At 40.2% G+C, this 16,176-nt stretch overlaps 1 protein-coding gene across 3 annotated transcripts in view; it reads right to left on the minus strand.

Moving 5' to 3' along the window:
- Window positions 1–16,176, minus strand: part of LOC124793631 (WD repeat-containing protein 73-like) — a 130,707-nt gene that overhangs the window by 103,735 nt on the left and 10,796 nt on the right. Inside the window, exon 2 of one of the 3 annotated variants that reach the window (XM_047258037.1) lies at window positions 3,229–3,563. The exons of the other annotated variants lie outside the window; for them this stretch is intronic. The gene's annotated coding sequence lies outside the window, so the exon portion shown is untranslated. The remainder of the gene's footprint in view (window positions 1–3,228; window positions 3,564–16,176) is intronic. 3 annotated transcript variants of the gene reach the window in all.

A 16,176-nucleotide genomic window follows, 5' to 3' on the forward strand; every position in this document is an offset into this window, starting at 1 on the left:
AAGTCCTACTTCTTAGAGGACTACTTCTTGTCTTTCCTCTCCTTAGAGGGTCTCAATGATTGCAAGGGATTCTTTGAATCAGTTTCAGGTAAAGATGATGATCGTGAAGCCCTGTGATCAGCAGCCTGTGGCTCCTTCAGCCACTGGCTGGTGTCCAGTTATAGGCTGGCAGAAACCTTGGAAGAAAGTGTCTTGAGAATCCAGAAGAAGGTGATTTGTCTCCAGCTGGGAGGTGGGGAACTATGCCCCTGGTGGGTGGGAAACCACAGATCGCAAAGTAGGTGTGGGGAAAGCAGCAAGAGGGGAGCCCCCAACAATTGCTGGGAAGTCATGGTTGAGCAGCTCTGTGGACCCACTTAGGAGATGTAATGGGTGGGAGCACCATTGCTGAAGGAGGCGACATCATCATAGCTGTAGCATACGACATTGTTTGACATGCTGAGTGCCACTGTTCATAATTCTTCTTGGGCTCTTGGTAACTTAGTTTGTACAGAGTTTTGTATTCTTGTATTTTCTTTTCTCTATGGAAATGAGTGGTCTGGTGAGCGAGGAATTGATACAGATGGGGGCACGTGCATAGGGAGAGTTTGCATGCAGCACTCCTCCACAATCTCTACAGCATGAAGCCATGTGCTCAAATTTCAGGCACTTGAAGCACCGCATAGGGGAGGGGGGCAAGGACATGTGATTTCACATCGCATTGGCATACCATCACCCTGACCTTTTCAGGTACCGAATCATCCTCAAAGGTCACAATGAAGGCACCAATAGCAACCCTATTGTACTTTGGCCCCCTATGTACACGACAGACAAAGTGTACTCCCAACTGCTTCTAGTTGTTGTGTAGCTCACTATCAGATCATAAGAGTAGTTCTCTGAGGAAAATGATGCCCCAAACTAAATTTAGACTGCTATGGGAAGTGACAGTCACCAGTATGTCATCCAGCTTGTTACAAGTGAGCAGTGCGCATGACTGGGCAGGGGAGGCCATATTGATCAAAGCTGACCCACTTTTCATTTTAGGGATGGATGCCACTTTCCCAGACTTGTCTTCGAAGTTCTCCACATAGAACAATAGCTTTGTGACCCAGAAGGGATCACCATCAGTCCTTGCACAAACCAAGTATTGCAGGGAGTATTGTTCTGCTTGCTGCTTAGCTCTCTGTTCCTCACATGGTGTAGCCAGGGAAGGGAACTCATGTCTCTCTGCATTGAAAGAGGACTGTCCTTTCATAGAGATTGCTGGTGCCATATGGCCACCAGCAGGAGATAACTTCATCTGATCCAATTCATTTGTGCCATTGTGCCACCCACTCTGAACAGGGGTTCTGCCCATGGGCACCACCCAGCCTGAGCAATGGCTACATGGCCTGTAATCCATTTCTCAAACTCCCCATGCCCCAGTCAAGATGGGTACATAGTACTTGTCATACATGGGGAGTTTTCAGCTCAGGCACCAACAGTGTGATCCCTGCACGGTCAGGTGGCTATCAGTGTGCAGGTTCTTGCTGCCTCCCCCCCCCCCCCCCCCCCCAATAACCCAATAACAGGATGCAGGATGGTTATGTAGAAGGGAAAAGAAAGCGAGGAAGGAAGAGATTCCAGATACTGGATGACATGATGGACGGTACAACATACAGCAGCCTTAAGAAGGAAGCAATGGATCGCAGAAAATGGAGAGGCAAAGGACCTGCTAATATAGCAGATAACTGATGATGATGATGGCTACCGTGTTGGGTTTTGAGTGTATTACCATACTATAGGGAAGGGTGCACAAATGAGAAGGCACAAAGGTCCCTTGGTGACCTTCCCTGCATGATTCACACTTCTGGAGAATTTTCAAAATTTGTGGCCAAACCCAACTTTATTCTATGGAAAGTTAAACAATACACCAGAAGTGGAAATTCAAGGCCCAATCATAAATCAGGTCCGAGCTGGGTCAGTACCAAGAAAACCATCAGATGGAGAGGCAGAGGGGGAAAGGTATTGTATGGTGGAAGTATAACACTGCAGCACTGAAAAGAAGTAATGTTGCAAAGGTTGGGACCATGTGGTAGCCAAGCACGTACTCACAAAAGAGTTGTCAGCCCCTTGGAATGAAGCTAACACTGCAAAGCAACCACTTCCATTTGAATTTCTGGGGAAAAGTCTCAATATCGGCATTCAAGAATTTTAAAAAATCTTGATATTGTTTGCAGTTGCGTCAAAATGTGAAAAATTGGACTGAAAATTTGTTTTTACAGCACTCAAAGTTTCAATTGCAGAATCTACTGGAAACAGAGCCTTTGACTGCTGACATGTCCAGCATGTGTTAAAACGCATGAAACCTTTTTTGTTCAATTGAGACAAAACAATTTTTTGTCGAAAGGATTTAACATGATTGTGCAATCAGGAAGTACCTCATTTTCTACTTGTAATTTTAAATTTTGGTCAGCCGTATGTCTAGATAAATCTTTATAAAATGGTAACTTCTGTAACCACTTATTCTTTTGTAACTTAGCCAAAGGATAGTTCCTTTCATTTGAGAAATTTGTGATTGTTCTTTGGAGCTCAGATATTGCATCAGAGTTTTTCCAGAGCTATGCCAACATACTGATGTATAATATGGTAAGTCATTTGCTTCAGTCTCTTCAATAAAGAGCATGTGATCTTCTATTATTAACAGCTGACATGACTGGCTTTAAAACTTCTGACATATCCAAATACTTTCTGCACAAAGACTGTTGATGAATGATGAATTGTCATTTTCTACCGCTTTTAACACGAGAGCAATGACACATTCATTTTTTCGATATGTTTTTGGTGCCATCAGTTTACCACTGAAGATTCGTTTTTTGAACAGCATTTTCTATTCCTTTAAAAAAATGTCTCCCACAGCTGTGCTGTTAATTAAATGTAATTGCATTTGGAATAACTATGAAAATGTTTAGTCTTCATATGAAGTTTTATTTTGTATTATCTGAGAACTGATACTGCTTCATTGTAAATTATACACATTGCCTTATTACTCAACTCAATCATGAAATATTGATGTCCCCACTGTTCTTTAAAATTACTACACTCACTATCTACCTTCCACTTCTTTTCCATATTCACACAAATCCAAACAACAGGGGTGTAACTGCAAATCATAATGATGTCAATTAATAGTATTAAGAGCAAGGATTCTGAGTAAAGAATTGCACTAGATTTATCTTTAACTCAATTAGAATTTAATTAAATACTCACTGTTAAACACGCTGTATCTTCACTAAGAAACTCTATTCAGAAAACACACTAGTCCAGCTATATATTGCTTTTCAGAATGCACATGTTGCCATTAGCTACAAGATGGCGTTGTGCTACTGCAATTAACTTTTCTAACTCTCCAGAAGACATCACTACTGTACATTTAACATTGTTGGAAGTAGTCATGACAATATGTAAAGCACAGCATGCTCATAGGTTATCACTGTGGCAATGAAATGACCTGGACAATCACCCATAGGTGCCAACAGAAATTGCAGAGTGGAGTCCACCATGGTTCACTGTGGCATAGATGATATTTCAATCACTGTTTAGTCCTGAAACGAAAATGTTCACATAATTCAACACTACAGCTCAAGGTCAAACAATAATTAGTTCAGAGCATAATAACTACTGCGGTGCCACACAGTGTCAGCTCGTAAAGACTGGGAGCAGTGGTAAGCACCAACTTTGAATTGCACTGAGGAATTCTTGGCAGTTCTACAGTACCAGTCTTTAAGAAAACTTAGAAAAAGTAGACAGACTATAGCTATTCATGATGGGACTAAGTGGAAGAGCCAGTTTGGCCTTTAGGGTAAAAAGTTCCATCTCTAATGACCTTATCTGTCAACAAGATACAAAACAATAAACTAACTTTCTTTCTTCTACCATAGTAGATTATCAATGAGCCTCAAAGTGGAATCCATGCATGTATTGTCAGCACTGAGCAAGTTGGAAATTCTTTTCCATGTACTTCTCTCTTCGTGACAGTCATCATGCTGCTTCCTCTGCTCAGTAACTCATTGTATATATAACGGCAGAGACTGCCAACATGTATATCTAACCTGCAACTTTTTTTGATAACAACAACTCACACAATTTGTTATTCTTTGCCAGAACACCAGGAATCAGCAGACTTCTTTCAGCTTGTTAATGGCTCAGTTGACATTTTGAAGTGTCATCAAAAAAACAGTAGTGAGTACTTTTGAAACTAACAAGCACCTCCCAAAAACATTCCCTGACAACATGTATTTCTGCTGAGAAAAAATGCACATTGGCAACAGAAAACAGCTACTGCTGTTCTGGAAAGTACTGTTAACATCACTTAATTCTTTGTTTGGCTTTCATTCTGACCTTCTGTTGCCTGGGATTAGGCGTATTTTAACAGGGTGGCTGTACCAGGATTGACTCTAAAATTTGTTTTTGCAGAACACAGGTATTACTTTTTATCAACATCCTCCTCTGAAAGAAGTAAGACATCGCCTTCATTTGTTGCTTTTGGGAAAGAATGATCATGACATTCCACTCTCGAATATTTCATCAGTGTGACTAGAAGATGATCTATTCCTGTCATCCAGTTTATTTTATGGAATTCTGCCTGATATGTCTGAAGCACTGAAAAATTGTAAAAGGTAGTGCCAAAACATGGGAATTACAGCAGGCAATGACATCCTGCTTTCCCTACATTTCAGCGTTGATCAGGTCATCTTTGCTGAGAAAGAAGATGTCATGTCTTATATATTAAGAAAACTTAAAGAAGAATATCAGCAGTGGGGCATGAAAATTAACTTTACCAAGACTGAATACTTAGTTGTCAGAGGTATAGGAAGGGACCTTGTTATGGATGATGGACCTATAGTAAAGTGTAGTTGGTCAAATAAATATTTAGCGACAATCATTTCTGATAAAGGTCCAGGAATAAAACTACATCAAAAAAGTTGAAGAGAAGGATATATGAAATTTTAGTTGAGAGCATTGCTCTGTATGGTGCTAAACTGTGGGAAGTTTCCAGAAATTAAAGGCAAGGGAAATGAATTTTGGAGACAAAGTTGTGAAGTAATAGGAAGAGACACAGTAAGGAATGAAGTAGTATGAGAACAGAAAGAAGTTACAACAGATATTGTGGACACAACTGAAAATAAACAGCTAAAGTGGTATGGACATCTAGAAGAATGCCAGAGGAAACATGGGCTTATAAAATATGGGACTGGAGACCTCTGCAACACAGAAAAAGAGGAAGACTACGGGTGTATTGGAATGATGGAGAGAGCCATGCGATGCAGGACAGGGTCATGCAAGAAGAGAAGTGGCAAGATAGAAGGAGATGGAAACTTTGATGCGAGAGATACTGCATGGTGTAGAAAACTCGCAGAAAGAACAAAATGTCTGAAGCAATGGCCATGTCCGATGGGGAAGCAGAGATATAGGACATAAGTTTAAGTGTGAGGCTGCTGCCCGTCTGCTCTGACAAAAGATGTTGAGTGATCAGCAGAAGGATTCAGATATCTGGTATGTTACATTGCACATTGTGCTGCAAAATATAACAACAGACTGGGGTCATCACCAAATGAAACACTTTGTCTTCCTCCAATGCACCTCTCAGAATACGGTTGGTTAGAATTTCAATCATGAGATTCATTAGTGTCATCTCTCTCTCTCTCTCTCTCTCTCTCTCTCTCTCTCTCTCTCTCTCTCTCTCTCCAAAAGATGACAGCATATTTCTATCATATACCACCTTGTGTGAAAAGATCACAACACAGTCATGCACTTTAGAATTGTGTGCAGCTATGACATAGGATAGGTACATGGCCTAGTCATTGTGATAGTTGTCCACATAATATCTACAAATTTTACTGTTCTAATGATGAGTGATTTCCATTCTTCTTTTTATTGAGGGTGAAAGGTACTAGTTCTTAGCTTACTGTTTTGCAATAAATGGCATAGTTGATCAGTTAGCTTGGATGTGAAGTTGGTGCTATGATCTGAAATTACTGTGTTGGAAACACCAAACTCCAATTACCAGTTGTTTACCATTGCCTGTGCCATTGTATATGCTTGCTGATTCAGGACTGCAACCATCCCATCTTAATGTGAAAAGTGATCTATGATGGTAAACATGTAGTGGTTACCCACCAATGTTAGGTTGAATGCATCCAAAATGTTCATTCCCACCATTTCAAATGGCCTGGATACCTCTGATAATATTTACAGCAGTATTCATCGATAACTGAGATGGGCATGATGTGAACATGGTCTCAACTCTTCACACACTGGTTAACATCCTGTCTCCTTGTCCTCTATCAGTATCGTTCCGCTATTCTGACAATCGGTTGTCTTTTGTCCTCTATAAATTCCTATAATACATGATTGTGCGCTTTCTTCAACACTTTGTCTCTCGGAACTGTGGACACCACAATGTGTAGCCCACTCCTCTACATCTTTAGAAAAAGCATCATCATCATCTAAATAGACCATACACTGATGCAGTCTTGTCCCCTTAGTATTCCCTATAATAACTTCTGGAATGTAGCAGGTGCATTCTGAAACCCAAATGGCATCTGCTCATATTAGTAGTATCCCCACATAATGGTAAACACAATCTTCTGGAACCACTACCAACTGGTGATACACACTCTTTAAATTCATGTTGGAGGAGTATTTACATTGACCCAGGTTGTCCAAAATTTCTTTTATATTTGGTATAGGATATGTGTCCGTCACTTTTCTTGTATTCAGATATTGGTAATCACAAGAAAACATATAATTCCTCATCCCCTCTGATGATTTCTTTGGCATAATGACAATGTGTTCCCCACGGACTAATCACTCTCCTCAATAATATCATCTTCATCTGCTCAGTAATGGATTCCTCCAGTATCAGTTGCAAGAGCTGAAATATTCTATATAGCTTCTTGTAGGCTGGAGGGTTATCGCTCATCAGGATTTTATACTGTGTTACAGGTGTTGTTGTTAACAGTCCACTAGGATCAAACAAATCCATGAATCATATTAACAGAGTTTCCATCATTATTCTATCTTTCCCTTTCAAATACTGTGCTTTTTCGCATAATACAGGTAGTTTGCTTGCAACAAAGGTCTTCACTCAACCTACATAAATTGTCCTCATCCTAGACATCCAAACTGGCAATCAATATTCTTTTTGGAATACCCACTTCTTTAGAGCCAAAATTACACTCACTCATTGGAACCATGTAAACTCCATATACTTCATGCATGCATGCCACCTCTACATACAAAACAACACAATGTATCCAATTCATTATTGTGTACCAGCAGCTCTATAACACGACATATCGTTTAGTGTGTCAGTACACCCACTCACCCAGAGTAGTCTTCCTGTAACTCTTGGTACTTTATCAGTTAATGAATGTGCACACAGTTTATTTGGTTCCACCTTTGAACCTTGTGACAAAGTATTATTTGCAGTGGTCATTCGCAGCCAGAACAATGTTCCACAGATCAATTTTTGCGCGTGACATTTGTCCAGAAAATCTGGTCCTAGCATTGTGCAGAACTCCTCACTGACTTGGGGCAATACTGTCATACATTCCCTAATAGTCCTTGCTCCAATACAGAAATTGAGCAATGTCGACCCCAATGATGCCCCATCATTTTCCCCTAGTCCACATAATCTATATCACGGACAATTCAGTCTCTTCCTGTCCAAGAGGTTGAGACTAGTCAGAAACACGAGTCCCAGCGTCCAATAAAAACTTATGTTCCATTCCATCCACCATGCCCACCAATCAACACTAAGCCTCTGCACCTGCCTTTCATGCATTATGCTTCACTAGGAAAGCTGCCAAGCAGTTGAGGAATTACCATTGGCACTTCATGAAGCTTTACCTCGACATCACCCACTTTGCTTCCTATTCTGACAATTCCGTGCCCAATGCTTCACCAACTCACACTTGTAACAGAGGTTTGTGGCATTGTTTTCCAAGGGTAGCACACATGTCGACACCTATAGCACTTCACTTCTGAGGAATAAAAAAAAAATGGTTCAAATGGCCCTGAGCACTATGGGACTTAACATCTGAGGTCATCAGTCCCCTAGAACTTAGAACTACTTAAACCTAACAAACCTAAGGACATCACACACATCCATGCCCGAGGCAGGATTCGAACCTGCGACCGTAGCGGTCGCGCAGTTCCAGACTGAAGCGCCTACAACCGCTCGGCCACACCGGCCAGCTCTAAGGAATAAAAATGCTATTTATTTGTACCCAAGTTGCTATGTCTACTGCCTGCAACTGTACAGCAACCTTAACTGCAGCAGCCAAAATCCTTTTCATTCTCCATTCATGCCCTCCTTGACATACAGAGTTCACATCTAGCACCCTGTGTTTTGTCTCTGAAATAATAATTTTATCTGCTTCATCATTCTGTGTTAACTCACATGTTTTCACATTGATTTTCACAATTCAATCTAAGAATGTTTCATTACTGAAATATTCCATTAAGTTGTTTCCTGAAGGGTCTGACACAATTCTGCTTGTGGTAGCACTGGTATCAGTCCCTTCTTGAATTGTTCAAATGTGCATATTTTATTCAACATCTCATGACACACCCGTCTGCTTCACCCGCTGACCATAACTTGGTCATGTGCAAACATAATTCGTCCAACCAATTTTGCAGACTACACGCAGCTTCCAGATTGTCAATAAGTTCTAGCTTCCAGATTGTCAATAAGTTCTAACAAATTCTTAATCCCATACAAGGAGCCACTAGACTAGCCACAATGAGATCTACAGAAGGAACAGTCAAATAATGGAAAATCCAGGATGGAATGTAACAGAAGGAACAGGTACACTGCATGAAGCTTTTGCTTCTACCATCCCAACTAGGTCACTGTGTCCATGGGCATTACCTGCTGTTGAAGTGCCTACTTGCCCTTGTAATGCAGAATTCTTCTCTGATAGTTCAGTCATCTGCTTGATTAAATTTTTAACCATTTCGTGCATCATCATTGCTCAAGTTTCTGGGATTTGTATAACCTCCGTCTACAGACAATACAATACATCTAAAGTACATCAAACATTAACAAATCGAGGACAGACATCACAAACAATTGGGCATAAGTAAAAAAAAAAAAAAAAAAAAAAGATATCATTCGTTACAACAGACCGTAGCCCATCAAGATTCTGATCACTGATATGCCTCATGCCAATAATGTCAGCAAGTACTACACGTAACTGGTACTGCCTGCATACATGGAAATTTGTGACCTAGTAAATCACAATACTGGCACCTCACTGGCATAAACAGTGCTCTCTACAGTTTCCTCTAACTGTGAAAGTCCACTAGTCCCTCTGGTTTCACAAATCATACCTTCATTTTCCTAGACATATCACTTCTATATACCATGATCATGTACAAAACAAAATAAGAAGGTCAAAAAAGTAGAAACTCACTCATGAAAACCATACCGCCAAACTCCAGATTGTAGCTGGAGACGTGGTCCTGCAACCAGCTGCAGATATCAGTGACCACTTCTGATAACACTTACTGAGACTGGGATGGGAAGCTTCTATGGTGGATAATGGAACCAGGCTGGTAGACATCAGGAGAAACCATAACAGGACCATGGCTCAGACATGAAGGAATCGGGTCGCCTATGGCATAGTGGCTCTGCTTTTTTTGATGCATCAATGGTATTTTCTGGTCCCTCTGCTGTGCTGGGCTGCCTGGTAACTATTCAGTGCCTTGGGAAAAGTACTTGTCATATCAGCAAGTAGCCCCTGATGTAACTTTGCCTGGAAGGCCCAAACTGTCCTGCTTCTATGGTCTCTTGCATTAGCTGTGTCTAAATTTTACTCTGACATGCCCAGTAAATTATTTGTGATGCAATATAATAAACACCTTTCAATACTCACACATACAAGTACTTACAATTACCACTGGGAGTAGTCAGAACCCTATTTATTTTCTAACATCAATTAATGGTACAACCACTTGATACGTTCCGAGGTGACAACTCTGTACATTCATCCATTGCTGCAGCTGAAGGTGCAGGTTACAGATAAGCCACATCTGGTGCATTTTCAGGACATACCCATTTGAATGTACAAATTTGGTCCCCATCCCAAGTGGGCCTTATATACCACAAGCATGTCATCATCCTAGCACCAAACAGAGTGAGATGGCTTCAGAACCAGATGCAGCACTGCCAACCAGATGAGTCACAAGATAGCTTCCCATTCTGAAGAAGCTGGCTTTGCAACTGACATACAGATGCCTCTTACCCATTTTCTGTTATGTTCACTGACATACCTCCCTCCTGCACCTCCCATAAACCATCATGTTATAGGAAACCTACTACACATGTGTGAGATCTGAATGAAAAGAGTAAACATGAGACAATTACAGAACCAGTTAGCACCCATCTACCAGGTTATCACATGTGCACCTACATATTCCACACTCCTAACAGAAAATTCCATCCATGTGAATACCTATTTAGACACTCCTTGGCTACTATCAACTATGCCAATATTAGTCACATCTAATTGCTAAATTCACAGATTCTGGTGATATACTGAAGAGGACTTGAATGTAAAAAGAAATTCTTCTCTGTGGACACAGGGGCAGTAGCAGCAGCACGTTCTCCTGCAACCTGCCTCTGCTGCACACTGCTTCAAATCAGTTGACCAAACATTTTTTGTGAAGAGGCAGCAGTTGTGTCTGCATTATTATTTTTGTAAACACTTTTTTTAATTTTTGGTGATTTTGTAGATACAGATATGGCCAAACAATGTGCTACCAACAAATTATTTTTCCTGTTAGGGGAAATTAACCGTGGAAATTGTTATCATGCTCAGAAATCACAGTCTAGTGCTCTAATAGGGTGCAGTAACTTCTCTAGTGATATTAATGCTTATATTTTAACCATACAAGTGCCCAATACCATGGAGTACAGTGTCGCACAAAATGTGGTGGCAGTCATAATGTCTCATCTCACAAAAGTACTATCCCAAAATGCATTTACTGTCCCAGAAATCACTCATCAACTGACAGAAACTGTCCTGAATTAAAAACATCATTGGATATTAAATTCATTGTGGTTGCTAATGACATTACATTGCAAGCAGCTATTAATATGTATAAGAATTGCAGATATTCTCAAGCTGTGCAAAACCCTGGATCCAATTTGAGAAATGAATAATATTTTCCCTCAGTTTCTGGAGCAGCTGCTTCACCTCTGACATGACAGTTTAATATAACAGTAATGAACTGCATTTCAGCAAGAGGAAATATGAGCATTCCATTGCATTTCACCACTGCCCCACAGGAACTAATTGCACAATGGCAGCACGAAGCACTTGTGCCCCACCTGTGCCTCAAAATGCTCCAGAGGACAGGGGCTGTTACACAGGGACACAAATGCCTGAGATTTCCATTTACAGCCCAGAAAATGTTTGTACCACCTCTCTTACCAGTGACAATAATACACCAAAAGCCTTACCTGCAACAAGTACGTGCAATTCTGGAGCCGCTCAGTATGAATTGAATACCTTTGACTGCAAGAAATATTTGGCCTTGACATTTGCAGACACTTTAAAACAACCATGTAATTATAAAAATGTGGCTTTTATACTGCATGCAAGAGGGCAAGTAAATTACTGTTCTTTGTTTTTGTGATGAATATCGCCCCAGCACATGTATTTTATCAGTTGTAACATAATGAAAGTATCTTGTTTTTTAATCTGAACTTCTCATCTGTGCCTTAGAATCCCTTCCTGGGAATTTATTTGCAATCCAAAATTATCCTTTGCATTTCCTTTTCTTGCCTTTTATAGAAAGATTTATATGTGCAGTACATTGTGTATTATTTCAGCTTATTTGCCATGTTAATAACACAAAAACTCAAAAAAGTTACCACAGAGGGTGTCAACCCCACGCCATCAGATTACTATTCTGTACTCATTCCACCATACCAAACGCTGCCTGGAAACTATGTTAACATAAATAGTCTTGCTTCGTCTGAGCCATGACAAAAATGCTATTTATTTTCTAAATTCTTGGCCATTTGGAGCTAGCTCCCACTTCTATCAGTTTCATCTTTGGCCAAGCCCTGCACAAACCACACATCTGAATGGAATCGATGACAACTAGAATGCTTGTACCCTTTCGAGCCTTAATTACAACAGTTTATGTGTTTTATCCAGGTTGGATAAAATGCATTTTAGAGCAATTAGATTGTGTCTCAGAGCAATGAATTCCAGATCAACTAATGCTATGCTGGTGGAAGCCAAAGAAATAGCTCTTAACATCGAACAGAAATTATTGACTGACAAATTTATCCTACGACATTCTGCAATTATTAACCTTCCTGTGCTCATAATAATTAGAAAACTGGTGAATGTAGTAGATCAAAGAAGCAGACCAGCAGCCATTTGGGAGCCCCTATTTAATCAGATGCCTTACTGATTTACATTATACTGCGTGGTTTAAAATATTATAAATTCCAGATTTTCTTTATGATGACAAAGTCAGTTTCAAGAAACCTCAAGTACATCATTAAGAGATTATATTCAGTAATACCTCTAACAGTATGCTCACGAATTTCATAGAGTCTAGATGATTTGATCATGTCAAAGTTTATACTAATGGCTCTAGGACCGAAAATGGAGCAAGATATGTCTGCTACTGCCCATTTATTGAAACATACAAAATGTATGCTACTCCTCAGCAAGCCTCCATATACATAGCTGATGTCTTTGTAATTAGGGCAGCTTTAAATATGGAAAATCAAAATTTTCAAAATTCTTTGTGCTAACAGACTGCAGAAGTGTGTATAAAAACCAACAACTGGAGTCAAGCAAATAAATATGCCTTCTCCAGGGGACAATGCCTTACATAGCACTGACCATGCGAGAGGATGGGTTTGCATGTTTGCGTGACACTAAAGACTGTATTGGTGGCAGGGTAGCTACTGTCAGGGTCTCCAAGCTGGACAGGTCTCAGCGGATGAACCTGATGAAAGAATGTTCTACAATGCCTCATCTCTTCACATTTCCATTTTCATTGTCCTTCCACTACTCACTAGGTACCCAACCAAAGGTGTGATGTGATTAATTCCTTGGGGTTTGAGGCACATGGGAAGATGAGTTATAAACAGAGCCTCAGGGATACCAGGGAGTAATTTGGCTTACACCAGCAGCCAGTGGAGTGAACCTGATATATCCCCAATTCTTATAGGACCAAAATGGAGAACATGGAAAAGAAATTACAATATTGAGAGACCTGGTGATATCTCAAAAACACAAAAACCAACCTTCGAATTGGTGGTATCTATTTCTACAACAGGACTGGCTAACAGACCAGTCCAAGAAGCAGAAAACGTCACTGAGAAGCTATACCACATCAAGATCAAATCCTTGTCTGGGGCTCTGAATTAGAAACTTCTAAAATAACAAAAAGAAAAAAAAGGCAAATAATGATATATGGAGGGAAGTAAAAGGTCTGGAACCTAAGACCTAGGAATAAAAAAAAGATAGATTTCTTCCACCTCCAAGACAGGGAACAAGAAAACAAGGGAAGAATCTGTTACTCCCACTTCTCAGGATACCCCAATCCTTAGACAGGAGCCAGGAAACAGACTTTTAATATGGCACTCTTAGATTTTACCTTGGCAGTTATACAACAGGGATATCCACTGATCAACATAGCAGGACGAGCTATTTCAGAAGGCTCTTTTTGAAAAGATTGAGAGGGACGCAAGTCTAGGTCCTGAATTCAACAGGATCTATCTGGAAAAAGATGCTCTAAACTTTGACTGTGATGGGATGGGAACATGAATCAGCTTAAGAAGCTGTTTGCCAAGAAAGCTGTTAGTCAAGGCAGCAGTGGAACTCTTCACGACCATAAAAATATTGATTTGGGTATCAAAACTTCTTAAGGATGTTCCTTCACATGTTCTGTTTCAGAAAGTATGGGTGCAGAACCAGAATGCCTCAACAGATGATTGGAGTGTAATCTCCCAGAAGGTTGTATCTGACAGCGAAACCCTTGGGAGAAGTCGGTGAGGAATCCCTGAATGCTATGTGAGAGGAGAACCTGAAGCTGTATTTAGCATTCTTGCAGGTTGCTGTCAAGGTAATTTTAAGGACATCGAAAATAATGATGGTGACAAGTTGTCAAATGGAAGTGTTGTCAATAAACCTGGAACACAATAAGGTGGCAATTGCTGCCTTGAATCGCCTTCTGGGAAGACAGGCTGTGGACTTGACCCTGACCCAGGAACCCTATTTATATGAACAGGATGTACCAAACCTTGGAGGTGCTGGAGGTAAGTTAATTATTTATTTTAAAAAAAAGGAACTATAGAACATGTATTAATGTTGACAAGGGAATTTCATTCATGCCAATGGTGAACTTCTGTGGCAGGAACTTGGCGACAATCAGAATGAAAGAGCATACGGAAGGAAGCACAAGTCAATTTTTACTGGTCACAGCTTGCCTTCCTTAAGAGGACAGTGCTGCTTTTTCCCAAAAAGTGAGGATACTGGTGGACAGCTACTTCCAGCTGAATGAAAAACTGCTGGTTGATTATTGTGCTAACACCCACAAACTGCTTTGGAGAAGCAGTAAGGCCAACAGCAGAGTTTAATAGCTGCTGGAATATCTATTGGAGAGTAAGTTAGAGATCTTGAATAGTGAAAAGGAAATTATATTAGGAATAGATGGCGGGAAGAAGTAACAGACTTAGCTTTTGGGTCCATCTTAATGGGTAGTTATGTCCAACAATGGCATGGAGTGATGGAGCCATCATTATCTGATCATTTTTGGGGCTGAAATGGGTGTTAAACATATCCTGTCTTATAGTAATCCTAGGAAAACAAACTGGGACTCGCACAGAAAAATCTAGCTCATGCTTATTAGAAATTAGAACTTCTACAAGAAATCCAGTAGATCTTAAGATTATGGGTTGATACTCATTCCCTTCCCCAACCGCCTGAGTGATGAACGCCTGTACATCCTCCTTCAAAGTTCCTCCACCATTACTGTACTTTACTGTCACTCATAAATGTTTTACCATACACATTACTCATTCATCGGTGAATTTCAGCTGCAATGCATCACTCAGCATAAAGAAATCGAATGACAGCATGCACTTCACACTTGGGGAGAGCCACTATTGTTCTTGGCATGTTTACATCCTCACTGAGTGCTCAGAACTGATAAGTGCTATGTGATGTGATCGCTGGGCGTACTATAGACACTGAAAAAAGCTATGTTGGGCTTTCACTGTGGTTTTAATTTTGCAACTGATTAGATCCTTAGAATAAAAATAAAGGCCCTCATACTTTGCAAGTTTGAAAGTACTGTTACAACAATGGTAACATGCGCTAGAAAACGGTGCAAAACTAGTGTAGGAAACAGTATCTAATGGTCAGCCCCAGGAAACATTTGCAGTACCGTTCACAAGAAAGCGTATCCAAAACATGTACTTAAATCTTAAGCTCTTCAACAAGGCAGAAGGTGCCCTCATACACTCGGCTTGCGGTAAAAATTGGCGTGCAAGCCCCAGGAGCATGTTCTGGATATATATCTCTCAAATGAGACCTAAGATATTTCTGTGGCTTGATGCAAGTACAACCAATGCCAATTTTTCATGAATTTGTGTAACTGGTTAAGAAATTTACCTAGTTTTATAAGTAAGAGTAAGCAAAGTCTAGCTTTCATGGAAACAACAGAACATAGCTTTTGGAAAACCAGTATCATATAACAAACACAGAAGCACTTCATGCAACAATAACCAATGCATACATTGGTGAAGAATCTTCCATGTTTTTCACGGCTAGAACAGCCAATGTCATTGAGGTCAGTATGTTAAGTGGCTTGTGCAGTGGACAGAACGGGAATATTAACTTTACAGTCATGCTCATGAATACATTTCATAAAGAAGGACACTGTAGTAGTAAATTGTAGGCTATTAATCCCAAGTTCCTTTAACTTGGTGACACCCACATGGAAGCTGAGACCATTCATGCAGCTGTTGATAAACAAAAAAATAATACAATGGCAGAAATTGAAACATCTAGGGACTGGGATAATCTGATCAAATAAGTTGCTAGGAAACCACCTATACATGCAGTCAAACTTCAGCAAACAATTTTTTTTATTTTTTTATTTTATTTCAGCGGA

The sequence above is a fragment of the Schistocerca piceifrons genome, chromosome 1 (assembly GCF_021461385.2).
Source record: "Schistocerca piceifrons isolate TAMUIC-IGC-003096 chromosome 1, iqSchPice1.1, whole genome shotgun sequence".
NCBI classification, from domain to species: domain Eukaryota; kingdom Metazoa; phylum Arthropoda; class Insecta; order Orthoptera; family Acrididae; genus Schistocerca; species Schistocerca piceifrons.